Source organism: Caretta caretta, chromosome 1 (assembly GCF_965140235.1).
Source record: "Caretta caretta isolate rCarCar2 chromosome 1, rCarCar1.hap1, whole genome shotgun sequence".
Classification (NCBI taxonomy): domain Eukaryota; kingdom Metazoa; phylum Chordata; order Testudines; family Cheloniidae; genus Caretta; species Caretta caretta.
In genome coordinates, this window is record NC_134206.1 from 74,859,942 (window position 1) to 74,875,422 (window position 15,481).

Genomic DNA, 15,481 nt, shown 5'->3' on the forward strand with positions numbered 1-15,481 from the left:
CTGTCACAGCTTCCCAGATGTAGCTTCCTCACTAGGTGTCAAATGTCTACTACAAAATAAATACTCAAAGTTGCACTTAAGATTACATTTAAAATATGGAATTCATAAGTTGACACTGAGATATCCCCGAAGCTGTCACCCCAACCACACTTTTATAACACTTTTCCTTTCTCTGTGGCTGTGTCAATGACACACACAAACAAGAGATTAAGTAGTGAAATATATGGGGGAGAGACTGAGGCTGGTTACAGAACATAAAGTGTTGTCATGGCACAAAATAAATGCACTGAGGAAATACAGTTTTTCACTCTACTTATAATGTCTTTCAATTATAGTCACCTCGGGAGTTATTTGTAACACCAGTAAGTCGAACATTTCAGATAGAAGAGTGATTTTAAGTTGATGATCTCACTTTAACCCTTAGGGTCAGATCCCGGCACCTGCATCTTCCTCCTTTGCATCAGCACCAAGGGGAGGGAGACCCACCTTAATAAGGCAGCTGCTGATTCCCCTGGCATTAGAATCATTCTTGGGCAGCTTGGGGAATTGACCAGAGTGCGCTGTACTGCATTGTTCCCTGCCTGGTAAACAGGTTCCTAGGAGACCAATGTAACTGGATAAATCTTTAGCCTGCTGTAAATTATGCCCCAGGATCATGAAACAGAAAGTGGCTGACAGTCACTTCCCCTCTTTTCCAGCCCAGCTCTTGTGGTGACAACAGCGTAGTGGGACCCAGAGATTTGGAACTTTGTTTCCATACTTTAAATTTCTCATTTTTGGTAGCGTTTAATTGTTAGTTAAAGTTACACATTTTGTGTCTATAAAGAATGCATAGACACCTGCCTCCCAACTTTTAAAGATTTGGGCCTCAGTGCTGCAACTTGTTGAGCTCAGGTGCACCGCTCCAGCCACATGGAGTCCCATTGACTTTAATAGTACTCTTCTTGGTGGCAGTGGTTTGACCAGGATAAGCAGGCGAATGATTGACCAAAACATGGGAGAGGGTTGACAGAAAGCTGCAACTTTATTAATTATACCTTGAAGAGGGACACTATATAGCTGGCTCCAGCTCCCACATAACTGGAATTTAATTGGTGCCAGTGTGGGTTACAGGCCTTTCACCACAAATCTCACAATAACTTAGGGTAGACCCTTGTGGTCTACCCCATGGACTCAATTCAGTTGTGAAACCTTTTGCCCCTGCCCGCCCCAGCATAAAGGGGGTGGAGTGACAGAGACCACAAGGATGTGTTGGTGGAACCTCAATCTTCATAGACTTCAAGCTCTTCCCTGCAATATGAACTCAAGGTCCAACTGGACAATTATGGGTCTCATTTACCTCTGGGAGCTGGACCTTTTAGCCTTTACATGCACTAGACACCAGCTACAAGTTACGAGGAGTCAGTAACCATAACATCATTATATCCTATTGTTTGTAACCCAACTGTGCTACTGAGAGGCTGTGAAAAATGTGAAAACCCCCACCGGGCTACACGTCAATTTTGCCCAACAGGAAAATTTCCTTCCTGATCCCTAAAAACAGGCAATCAGTCAAACCTGCAGCATTATCAGTGGCACAGCTTCTAATCTACAGCTGAGGGGAGGAAGGGGATGGCCGTGAATCAGGGGGTAAGATGCTTTTGTTAAACTGGTCCTTAGCTCAGATAGGCAAAGTGGGATGCACACAGCAGCCAATCAGATGGTTTCATCCCTTTTAGTCAGACAATGGCTAATCAGCAAACTCAAGGGGGGAGGAGTTGGGGGCCAGCCCCCTCTCCCTACCGTGCATATGGTTAGACTTTTCTCATCCCCCTTCTGTCCAGTAAAAGTCCTCCCCAGCCAAAGGTAGTAAGAGGGTATGCAAATATGGGATTTGGGCCATACTTGTGTATCAGAGATGGTTCTTGATTTAATTGTCAGCTCCTATGTACAATTCTCAACTAGATAAAATGTTGCAGCTGAGAATTTTTAATATTTTTATTCTATATTTTAATGGTTGTTTTTGTTATATTTTAAATACACAGTGCCTTGAGCACCTCAATGGGATCTATTTCTGTCTAAATAGCTGTATTATTAATATATATTCTCCTAAGCATTTATTTACCGTCTGTATGATGAATTCCAAAGGTAAAATCTTGACTTTATTGAAGTTAGTGGCAATGAAGCCACTCGAGGGCCAGGATTGCTGCTTAGATTGGTTCCTATTAGATTTGGTTTTAATTCAATAGCCATATACCTAAGTGCAACACAACCACTCAGTTGTCAGTTTCCAAACACTAAAATATCTGCTTCCACTCTCCATATATGCATACTTCAACAGACCCAAATGGGGCTAAGCATAGGCCAACAGATACACCTATTAGAGTTGCCAATGAGCCAGAAACCCCATCCTCTGGTGACATATTCAGCAACGTACTTTTATACTTGCACTCTGATATGAAAACATATGTTAATATTAATATTTTATTCAGAATGAAATGAACACAGGGAAATAGGACAAAAGCAAATAGAAAAACTTGCACATCAGCTAACAGAACGACTGCTGGAAACCACAAAATAAGGTCAACATCACTGCCAAGGTCTGGGTAAGCAGTAGAGTCATTAACAATGACAAATTACCCTCCATATAATATTTTATTGGAAATTTGACACATTGTAAGAACCTCCTGCTCTGCCACATGCAGAATGAAATTGATATAATTGTATTGTTCCCTCTTGTGTTGCAAACCCTATTTAATCATCTTCAGCTGAATTCCACCTGCTATGCAATGCTTTTAGCAAACTCCTCACCTCCTCCCCCATCTCATAATTGTGAAGCCTGCTTTCCACTGTGAGGATGCACAGAGTGAAACTGCTGGAAACAATGGGCCAGTTTGTATTTGAGGTGCAAATATGCTGTTAAATGAGTGGCCAAGGGTGAAAATCCAGGTTGTGATTCTTGTTAAAATAAACTGTCAATCTGGCTCAGAGTATTATGATTTTGAGAGCAGGTCTGTGGCTCTATCCAGCTTGCAGATGTCAATTAGAAGGCTGCCTCTGGCACAACGCACATTACATGTTACAGACAGACAGATTAAACTGTCAGGATCCAAGGACCTTTCACAGATCTTCAGTTCTGTGTGTAAAAGGAACCCAAATGTGGATGTTGGGTGTGTTGGAGACATCTCTTATGGGGCTAATGGGCACTCCTAGTTATATTCGAGACACCACTGACTTCCTGAGGAAACTGCAATCCATCGGTGATCTTCCTGAAAACACCATCCTAGCCACTATGGATGTAGAAGCCCTCTACACCAACATTCCACACGACGGACGACAAGCCATGAGGAACAGTATCCCCGATAATGTCATGGCAAACCTGATGGCTGAACTTTGTGACTTTGTCCTCACCCATAACTATTTCACATTTGGGGACAATGTATACCTTCAAATCAGCAGCACTGCTATGGGTACCCACATGGCCCCACAGTATGCCAACATTTTTATGGCTGGCTTAGAACGCTTCCTCAGCTCTTGTCACCTAATGCCCCTACACTACTTAGCTACATTGATGGCATCTTCATCATCTGGACCCATGGAAAAGAAGCCCTTGAGGAATTCCACCATGATTTCAACAATTTCCATCCCACAATCAACCTCAGCATGGACCAGTCCACACAGGAGATCCACTTCCTGGACACTACAGTGGCTAGTAAGTGATGGTCACATAAACACCACCCTATACAGAAACCTACTGACTGCTATACTTACCTACATGCCTCCAGCTTTCATCCAGACCACACCACATGATCCATTGTCTACAGCCAAGCTCTACGATACAACCACATTTGCTCCAACCCCTCAGACAAAGACAAACGCCTACAAGATCTCTATCAAGCATTCTTACAACTACAATACCCACCTGCTGAAGTGAAGAAACAGATTGACAGAGCCAGAAGAGTACCCAGAAGTTACCTACTACAGGTCAGGTCCAACAAACAAAATAACAGAACGCCACTAGCCATCACCTTCAGCCCCCAACTAAAACCTCTCCAGCGCATCATCAAGGATCTACAACCTATCCTGAAGGACAACCCATCACTCTCACAGATCTTGGGAGACAGGCCAGTCCTTGCTTACAGACAGCCCCCCAACCTGAAGCAAATACTTACCAGCAACCACACACCACACAACAAAAACACTAACCCAGGAACCTATCCTCGCAACAAAGCCCATTGCCAGCTGTGTCCACATATCTATTCAGGAGACACCATCATAGGGCCTAATCACATCACCCACACTATCAGAGGCTCGTTCACCTGCACATCTACTAATGTGATATATGCCATCATGTGCCAGCAATGCCCCTCTGCCATGTACATTGGCCAAACTGGACAGTCTCTACGTAAAAGAATAAATGGACACAAATCAGACGTCAAGAATTGTAACATTCAGTAACAAGTTGGAGAACACTTCAATCTCTCTGGTCACTTGATTACAGACATAAAAATTGCAATTCTTCAACAAAAAAACTTCCAAAACAGACTCCAACTAGAAACTGCAGAACTGGAATTAATTTGCAAACTGGACACCATTAAATTAGGCTTGAATAAAGACTGGGAGTGGATGTGTCATTACACAAAGTAAAACTATTTCCCCATGTTTATTTGCCCCCGCTCCTGTTCCTCACACGTTCTTGTCAACTGCTGGAAATGGCCCACCTTGATTACCACTGCAAAAGATTTTTTTTCTCTCCTGTTGGTAATAGCTCACCTTACCTGATCACTCTCGTTACAGTGTGTATGGTAACACCCATTGATTCATGTTCTCTGTGTATATAAAACCTCCCCACTGTATTTTCCACTGAATGCATCCGAAGTGAGCTGTAGCTCACGAAAGCGTATGCTCAAATATATTTGTTAGTTTCTAAGGTGCCAAAAGTACTCCTTTTCTTTTTATGTTATCTAGTTTCCTTTGGCTTTTTTGTACTTCCCTAGGTTTGGCTTAGTAGGACTTTCTACATGACATAGTTTCATTTTGGTTTGATATACTGTATCCCCCTTTTCTGAAACAGCTTCTTGATCTCTTTCAGAGCCAGATCCAAAGCTGGTATAAATTGGAATAGCTCTGATGGAGAAGCTTCATCAGCATAGCTAAACTAATTTATTCCCCCTGAGCATGTGGTCTGATATATGTAAGTAAGGTAACTTTCATTTTGCAAACCCACAGAATGCCAAATAAATGTAAATGAACCTATTTTAACATTTATATATATTTTTTCTGGACAAATTAAATCCAGTGAGTAAGTCACAAAAAATGTTGTCCATTGTATATGTCATATGCATATCTTGATATATAAAAATTGAAATGCTCTATCAAAAGGTGATATTTCTTTACTCTAGAGGAGGGGTTGGCAACCTTTCAGAAGTGGAGTGCCGAGTCTTCATTTATTCACTTTAATTTAAGGTTTTGTGTGCCAGTAATACATTTTAACGTTCTTTAGAAGGTCTCTCTCTATAAGTCTATATATTATATAACTAAACTATTGTCGTATATAAAGTAAACAAGGTTTTCAAAATGTTTAAGAAGCTTCATTTAAAATTAAATTAAAATGCTGATCTTACGCTGCCGGCCCGCTCAGCCCACTGCCAGCCTGGGGTTCCGTTCACCTAGGCTGGCAGCAGGCTGAGTGGGGCCTGTGGCTGGGACCCTGGGTAGCAAGGGGCCAGCAGCCAGAACCCCAGGCTGGCAGCGGGCTGAGTGGCTCAGCCCGCTGCCACTCAACCCGCTGCCGGTCTGGGGTTCAGTCCGCTTGCTCCTGCCAGCCAGGGCTCCAGCTGCCGGCCCCGCTCAGCCCGCTGCCGGTCTGGGATCCCGGCCCTGCCCACATAGAATGGGTATCTACCTTCTCCCTGGTTCTAGCCCATTCTCTTCCTCTCTCTCTGCACTGAGCTGAGGGTGGGAGTGCACTGAGCACAGGGCTGAGGCTGAAGGAGCAGGCTGGGGTTAGGGTGTAGGGTCTGGCCAGGAGCTAGAATGAGGGAGGGAGCTCAGGGTTGGGGCAAGAGGTTTGGTGTGGAGTGCTTACCTGGTCAGCTCCCATTTGGTGCGAGGGGTGCAGGTGGGAATGTGGGGGGGTGGGGAGGGGTGCAGGATCTCCTGTTTGGTGCTCAGGGTGGGGGTGGGAATGTGGGGGGTGCAAGAGTCAGGACATGGGTTGTGAGGGGGCTGGGTATGTGTGGGGGGTGCAGGAGTCAGGGCAGAGGGCTGGGGACATGTGAGAGGGGTGCAGGAGTCAGGGCATGGGGTGTTGGGGGATGGGTATGTATGAGGGCTAATGTAGTGCCAATCTTTAAAAAAGGGAAGAAGGAGGATCCTGGGAACTACAGGCCAGTCAGCCTCACCTCAGTCCCCGGAAAAGTCATGGAGCAGGTCCTCAAAGAATCAATCCTGAAGCACTTACATGAGAGGAAAGCGATCAGGAACAGTCAGCATGGATTCACCAAGGGAAGGTCATGCCTGACTAACCTAATCGCCTTCTATGATGAGATTACTGGTTCTGTGGATGAAGGGAAAGCAGTGGATGTATTGTATCTTGACTTTAGCAAAGCTTTTGACATGGTCTCCCACAGTATTCTTGTCAGCAAGTTAAAGAAGTACGGGCTGGATGAATGCACTATAAGATGGGTAGAAAGTTGGCTAGATTGTCGGGCTCAACGGGTAGTGATCAATGGCTCCATGTCTAGTTGGCAGCCGGTGTCAAGTGGAGTGCCCCAGGGGTCGGTCCTGGGGCCGGTTTTGTTCAATATCTTCATAAATGATCTGGAGGATGGTGTGGATTGCACTCTTAGCAAATTTGCGGATGATACTAAACTGGGAGGAGTGGTAGATACGCTGGAGGGCAGGGATAGGATACAGAGGGACCTAGACAAATTGGAGGATTGGGCCAAAAGAAATCTGATGAGGTTCAATAAGGATAAGTGCAGGGTCCTGCACTTAGGACGGAAGAACCCAATGCACAGCTACAGACTAGGGACCGAATGGCTAGGCAGCAGTTCTGCGGAAAAGGACCTAGGGGTGACAGTGGACGAGAAGCTGGATATGAGTCAGCAGTGTGCCCTTGTTGCCAAGAAGGCCAATGGCATTTTGGGATGTATAAGTAGGGGCATAGCGAGCAGATCGAGGGACGTGATCGTCCCCCTCTATTTGACATTGGTGAGGCCTCATCTGGAGTACTGTGTCCAGTTTTGGGCCCCACACTACAAGAAGGATGTGGATAAATTGGAAAGAGTCCAGCGAAGGGCAACAAAAATGATTAGGGGTCTGGAACACATGACTTATGAGGAGAGGCTGAGGGAACTGGGATTTTTTAGTCTGCGGAAGAGAAGAATGAGGGGGGATTTGATAGCTGCTTTCAACTACCTGAGAGGTGGTTCCAGAGAGGATGGTTCTAGACTATTCTCAGTGGTGGAAGAGGACAGGACAAGGAGTAATGGTCTCAAGTTGCAGTGGGGGAGGTTTAGGTTGGATATTAGGAAAAACTTTTTCACTAGGAGGGTGGTGAAACACTGGAATGCGTTGCCTAGGGAGGTGGTGGAATCTCCTTCCTTAGAAGTTTTTAAGGTCAGGCTTGACAAAGCCCTGGCTGGGATGATTTAATTGGGGATGGGTCCTGCTTTTGAGCAGGGGGTTGGACTAGATGACCTCCTGAGGTCCCTTCCAACCCTGATATTCTATGATTCTATGATTCTATGACCGGTCTAGCCCCTTGAGAAAATGCCTGGTCATGGCATGGGAGAAAACCGAGCAGCCCTGGACTGGCGGATGGAGGAAGGTGCCAGACCCTGAGTTCTAAGATGAAGGAGGTACTCAAGGATAAGTTGGAGCAGGGCAGACCCTGGAGAAGTACCCCACTCACTCACCCACTTGGAGAACCTGGACCACTTTGCCAGGTAGGCTCAGCACATGGATGTCTTCCTACTTTCTAGGAGGACACGCCTGACCCCTTCCGAACACCTTCTCTCTTCTGCATCTAGCCATTGAGCAGCTGCGCTGTCAAATGGAGGGTGGCCAGGTTGGGGTGGAGGAGGCAGCCCTGGTCCTGGGAGAGTAGGTCCAGGCAGAGCGGCAACAGCTGCGGAAGGGCCACCAACAAGCTCAGGAGGGTCCTGTAACAATGCTGCCTGGACCGAGCTGGGGTGATCAGGAGGACGCGTGCCTTGTCCATTTTCACTTTCTCCAGGACCTTGCCGATGAGAGAGAATGGGGGAAAGGTGTAGAGAAATTGACCCAACCATGACAGGAGGAAGGCATCTGAGATCATGTTCCTCCCCACCCCCCTCTGGAACAGAAGCAGTGGCAACGCTGGTTATGATGGGTCGCAAACAGGTCTACTTGGGGAGTGTCCCACACTCGGAAGAGCTGGTGAGTGACCTCCGAGTGGAGCGACCATCAGTGTTGGGAGGAGAAAACTCTGCTCAAGCTATTGGCCTGTGTGTTGTTGACGCCTGGCAGGTGGAAAGCCTTCAGAGAGATGTTGTGGGCTATACAAAACTCCCAGAGCTTGAGGGCTTCCTGGCAGAGGGCCGAGGACCTCGCCCCACTTTGCCTGTTGATATAAAACATTGTGGCGGTGTTGTCCATGAGTACTCGGACCACCTTGGCGCACAGTTGTGAACTGAACACCACACAGGCTAAGCGTATTGCCCTGAGCTCCCTGATGTTTATGTGAAGAGACAACTCCGAGGCTGGCCACAACCCTTGGGTATGTGAATTCCCTCTGTGGGCCTCCCAACCCAAGTCTGACACATCGGACACTCGGTCTAGAGATTGGGTCGGGTCCCGGAAGGGAATCCCCTGGAGCATATTGACAGGGGAGGACCACCATTTTAGCGAGGCAATCACCGGCGCCAGTACCGTGAAGACTTTGTCCAGCCTGTCCCGGGCCTGGGAGAACTCTGAGGCCAGCCAGAATTGGAGGGACCTCATCTGAAGTCTGGCATGGCATACCACATACGTGCACGCTGCCATGTGGCCCAGGAGCTGCAGGCATGCCCTGGCCGTGGTCACAGGGAACTTCGCGACTGAGGCTATGAGCCCCTTCAAGGTCTGGAACCTGCTCTGGGAAAGGGAGGCTGTGGCCTTGGGGGCATCCAGGAGAGCACCTATGAATTCTATGTGCTGCACTTGAACCAGTGTCGACTTGGCCTCGTTTACTCGGAGGCCTAGGTTGGCACATGTAGCCAAGAACAGCTCCACATGGTCCTGTACCTGAGACCGCAAGCTGCCCTTGAGAAGTCAGTCATCGAGATAGGGAAATATCTGGACCCCTTGGCGTCTGAGGTAGGCTGCCATGACCGCCATACATTTTGTGAATACCCTTGGCGCGTTGGACAGGCCAAAAGGGAGGACCGTAAACTGGTAGTGGTCCTGTCCCACCAAGAAGCGAAGGAAGTGTCTGTGCCCCCAGAATATATGGATATGGAAGTATGCGTCCTGGAGGTCCAGGGCTGCATACCAGTTGTCAGGGGCCAGAGAGGGTATGATACTTGCCAGAGAGACCATGCGGAACCGGCATTTGGCCATGAACCGATTGAGGTCTCTCAAATCCAGGGTAGGCCTGAGCCCCCCTTTCGCCTTCGGGATGAGAAAGTAACAGGAGTAAAACCCTTTTCCCCGGAACTCCCTTGGAACTTTCTCCACAACTCCCAAGCTGAGGAGCCGACGCACTTCCTGCTCTAGCAGTGATACATGTGACAGGTCCCCCTGCCGTCCCAGGGAGGGGCGGGTGGGAGGGTTGGGGTAAGACAAACTGTAGCGTGCAGCCCTGGGAAATGGTGTTGAGGACACAAAGTTCCGATGTTATTCGGGACCATTCCACAAGGAACACACACAAACGGTTGCAGAAGGCAAACTTTATTGGTAGGAGGGTCCTCTCGGGAGGCACCCGGGTACCCTCCTGCAACCAGTCAAAAATGCCTCTTGCCCCGCTGCTTGCCCCTTGAGGGCCCGGGCTGTGGGGCAGAGCGAGGCTGCCTCTGAGGTAGTCTCCTTTGGGTCTTGGACCTTGTCATAAATATAAAGGGAAGGGTAAACCCCTTTGAAATCCCTCCTGGCCAGGGGAAAGCTCCTCTCACCTGTAAAGGGTTAAGAAGCTAAAGGTAACCTCGCTGGCACCTGACCAAAATGACCAATGAGGAGACAAGATACTTTCAAAAGCTGGGAGGAGGGAGACAAACAAAGGGTCTGTGGGTCTGTCTATATTCTGTCTTTGCCGGGGATAGACCAGGCATGGAGTCTTAGAACTTTTAGTAAGTAATCTAGCTAGGTACGTGTTAGATTATGATTTCTTTAAATGGCTGAGAAAAGAACTGTGCTGAATAGAATAACTATTTCTGTCTGTGTATCTTTTTTGTAACTTAAGGTTTTGCCTAGAGGGGTTCTCTATGTTTTGAATCTAATTACCCTGTAAGGTATCTACCATCCTGATTTTACAGGGGGGATTTCTTTATTTCTATTTACTTCTATTTTTATTAAAAGTCTTCTTGTAAGAAAACTGAATGCTTTTTCATTGTTCTCAGATCCAAGGGTTTGGGTCTGTGGTCACCTGTGCAAATTGGTGAGGCTTTTTATCCAACATTTCCCAGGAAAGGGGGGGTGCAAGTGTTGGGAGGATTGTTCATTGTTCTTAAGATCCAAGGGTCTGGGTCTGTAGTCACCTAGGCAAATTGGTGAGGCTTTTTACCAAACCTTGTCCAGGAAGTGGGGTGCAAGGTTTTGGGAAGTATTTTGGGGGGAAAGACACGTCCAAACAGCTCTTCCCCAGTAATCAGTATTAGTTTGGTGGTGGTAGTGGCCAATCCAAGGACGATGGGTGGAATATTTTGTACCTTGGGGAAGTTTTGACCTAAGCTGGTAAAGATAAGCTTAGGAGGTTTTTCATGCAGGTCCCCACATCTGTACCCTAGAGTTCAGAGTGGGGGAGGAACCTTGACATGGTGGCATAGTGGTGGGATTAACCTGAAATCATTTTGAGATCCAGTTGAGATTTTTTGAACTAGAAATACAGATTTTAAAAAGGATTTTTTTTTCCTTTGGAGCTGCTGGAAAATGAGCTTGTTTTCTCTCTGCTTTGGAGCCAGAGCTGAGACAAAAGGGGATTATCTTTGTGAATTGCAGGTTTTCTTTGCCTGGAGGCAGGGTACTTAACTCCTGCAGGGAAATTCACAGTCTTCCAACCCAGAGTTTTTTTTTTGTTTTTTTTTTCCCTAAAAGTAAATAGGGAGGGGGGTGTTCTACCCATTTGCCTGGAGACAAAAGTGGCAAGGTTTTTTTTTTTAGGATTTTGATTTTTTACAAGGAGCACAAGTTTAAAAATGATTTTTTTTTCCTTTCGGCTGCTGGTAAGCAGGTTTCCAAGTAGTTGGAGGTTTTTTGCTTTGATTTGGGCCCAGAGCAGAGACAAGGGAATTGTCTTTTTCTGTAGGCTGACAATCACTATCAGAGAATAGGTATTCTATTCCAGCACAGCAAAATTTTACAGCCAAGTTTTGTTTATTTCTAAACCTTGGGTGTAAAGTTAGTTAAAACAGAGAGGTTAGAATGACAAAATCCACGGCTCGACACAAGCTGGAATTAGCCAGATTTCAGGCTGCGGAAAGACAAAGGGAACATGAAAGACAGATAGACCTCATGTGGCTGAAGAAGGAACAAGAAAGGGAGGCAGCGAGAGAGGCAGAACAACACCAAGTGGCTGCTCACAAGAGAGCTATGGAAGCAAGGGACAAAGAACTGGGGGAGAAGGAAAGAGAGAGGAAGTATGTGGAGGAGATGGAGAAGATAAAGGCTCAGCAGAATATCCCAACAAACCCTAGTAATCCTTCTCCAAGTACCACTTCCCATCCCAGAAAGTTGCCCACCTACAAGGCAGGTGATGATACTGAGGCCTTCCTAGAAAACTTCGAAAGGGCCTGCCTTGGGTACAACATCTCTACTGACCAATACATGGTAGAGCTGAGGCCGCAGCTCAGTGGACCCTTAGCTGAGGTGGCAGCTGAAATGCCTAAAGAACACATGAACAAGTATGAACTGTTTAAATCCAAGGCGAGAGTCAGAATGGGGATAACACCCGAGCAGTCTCGTCGGAGGTTCAGAGCCCTAAGGTGGAAACCAGACATGTCATTTACCCGACATGCCTACCACATTGTGAAACATTGGGATGCCTGGATATCAGGAACAAGTGTTGAATCTCCAGTAAATTTGCCCTTCCTAATGCAAATGGAACAATTCTTAGAGGGTGTTCCTGAGGAAATAGAAAGATACATCCTAGATGGGAAGCCCAAAACTGTAATCGAGGCAGGAGAGATTGGAGCCAGATGGGTGGAGGTGGCAGAAAAGAAGAAAACTGGTCACAGTTGGAACAGAGACCAGAAGGGACAACCCCAGACCACACCCTATTACCAGGGGCCGCCCAAGGCCCCACCTACCTCCCAAAGAACCCTCCAGACCTCTTATCGTCCCACCACCCCATTCTCCAGCAACCCACCTTGCCCCAGTGACCTGTCAGCTGGACGATATTTTAAATGTAACGAGCTGGGGCATGTAAAGGCCAACTGCCCCAAGAACCCCAACAGATTACAGTGCATTGCACCGGAATCACACCAGAGGTCTGCAGGCCCAGATACCTCCCAGATACCCTTGGAGCGGAGGGAAACTGTGAGAGTGGGCGAGAAGAAGGTCACCACGTGGAGGGACACTGGAGCACAAGTGTCAGCTATCCATGCTTCCTTAGTGGACCCCAATTTAATCAACCCAGAGATCCAAGTGATGATTCAACCCTTCAAGTCCAACTCTTTCAATTTGCCTACAGCCAAGTTGCCTGTCCAGTGCAAGGGCTGGTCAGGAACATGGACTTTTGCAGTCTGTGATGATTATCCCATCCCCATGCTGTTGGGGGAAGACTTGGCCAATCATGTGAAGCAGGCCAAGAGGGTGGGAACGGTCACCCGCAGCCAGGCTAAACAAGCCGTGAGGCCTAGCTCTGTTCCGGAAACTTCTATCAGGACCCGGTCAGAGGTGATGGACCCGGACCCCAGGCCAATGTCTGCAACAGCAGTAGTGGATCCAATCCCAGAGACCCAGACGGAACCAGTCCCAGAACCGGAACCAGCCGAACAACCAACACCAGACCCAGTGTCAGCACTGAATCCAGTACTTGCAACCTCAACACCAGAGGGCCCCACCGAACCTGAACTGGCAGCAGCTGATAACCCTACACAAGAGGCTCAGCCGGAGCCTGAATCCCAACATAGTGCACCAGCGGAGAGTGGTTCACAGTCAACAGAAACAGCTCCATCCCCTATATCGCTTCCAGAGGGATCAAGCCTAGGTCCACAATCCCATGAGGAACTGATGTCTCCAACATCAAGGGAACAGTTCCAGACCGAATAGGAAGCAGATGAAAGTCTCCAGAGAGCTTGGACGGCGGCACGGAGCAACCCACCGCCTCTCAGCTCTTCTAATCGATCCAGGTTTGTTGTAGAAAGAGGACTTTTATACAAGGAAACTCTTTCTGGGGGACACCAGGAAGACTGGCATCCTCAGAGACAGTTGGTAGTTCCAAATAAATACCGGGCCAAGCTCTTGAGCTTAGCCCATGATCACCCTAGTGGCCATGCTGGGGTGAACAGGACCAAAGACCATTTTGGGGAGTCATTCCACTGGGAGGGAATGGGCAAGGATGTTTCTACCTATGCCCAGTCTTGTGAAGTGTGCCAAAGAGTGGGAAAACCCCAAGACCAGGTCAAAGCCCCTCTCCAGCCACTCCCCATCATTGAAGTTCCATTTCAGCGAGTAGCTGTGGATATTCTGGGTCCTTTTCCAAAAAAGACACCCAGAGGAAAGCAGTACATACTGACTTTCATGGATTTTGCCACCTGATGGCCGGAAGCAGTAGCTCTAAGCAACACCAGGGCTAAAAGTGTGTGCCAGACACTAGCAGACATTTTTGCCAGGGTAGGTTGGCCCTCCGACATCCTCACAGATGCAGGTACTAATTTCCTGGCAGGAACTATGGAAAACCTTTGGGAAGCTCATGGGGTAAATCACTTGGTTGCCACTCCTTACCACTATCAAACAAATGGCATGGTGGAGAAGTTTAATGGAACTTTGGGGGCCATGATACATAAATTCGTAAATGAGCACTCCAATGATTGGGACCTAGTGTTGCAGCAGTTGCTCTTTGCCTACAGAGCTGTACCACACCCCAGTTTAGGGTTTTCCCCATTTGAACTTGTATATGGCCGTGAGGTTAAGGGGACATTGCAGTTGGTGAAGCAGCAATGGGAGGGATTTACACCTTCTCCAGGAACTAACATTCTGGACTTTGTAACCAACCTACAAAACACCCTCCGAACCTCTTTAGCCCTTGCTAGAGAAAACTTACAGGATGCTCAAAAAGAGCAAAAAGCCTGGTATGATAAACATGCCAGAGAGAGTTCCTTCAAAGTAGGAGACCAGGTCATGGTCTTAAAGGCGCTCCAGGCCCATAAAATGGAAGCATCGTGGGAAGGCCATTCACGGTCCAGGAGCGCCTGGGAGCTGTTAATTATCTCATAGCATTCCCCACCTCCCACCGAAAGCCTAAGGTGTACCATATTAATTCTCTAAAGCCCTTTTATTCCAGAGAATTAAAGGTTTGTCAGTTTACAGCCCAGGGAGGAGACGACGCTGAGTGGCCTGAAGGTGTCTACTACGAAGGGAAATGTGCTGGTGGTGTGGAAGACGTGAACCTCTCCATGACCCTTGGGCATATGCAGTGACAGCAGATCCAGGAGCTGTGCACTAGCTACGCGCCAACGTTCTCAGCCACCCCAGGACTGACTGAACGGGCATACCACTCCATTGACACAGGTAATGCTCACCCAATTAGAGTCCAACCTTACCGGGTGTCTCCTCAAGCTAAAACTGCTATAGAACGGGAGATCCAGGATATGTTACAGATGGGTGTAATCCGCCCCTCTGAAAGTGCATGGGCATCTCCAGTGGTTCTAGTTCCCAAACCAGATGGGGAAATACGTTTTTGCGTGGACTACCGTAAGCTAAATGCTGTAACTCGCCCAGACAACTATCCAATGCCAAGCACAGATGAACTATTAGAGAAACTGGGACGGGCCCAGTTCATCTCTGCCTTGGACTTAACCAAAGGGTACTGGCAGGTACCGCTAGATGAATCTGCCAAGGAAAGGTCAGCCTTCACCACCCATGTCGGACTGTATGAATTTAATGTACTCCCTTTCGGGCTGCAAAATGCACCCGCCACTTTCCAAAGACTTGTAGATGGTCTCCTAGCGGGATTAGGAGAATATGCAGTCGCCTACCTTGACGATGTGGCCATATTTTCGGATTCCTGGGCAGACCACCTGGAACATCTACAAAAAGTCCTTGAGCGCATAAGGGAGGCAGGACTAACTGTTAAGGCTAAGAAGTGTCAAATAGGCCTAAA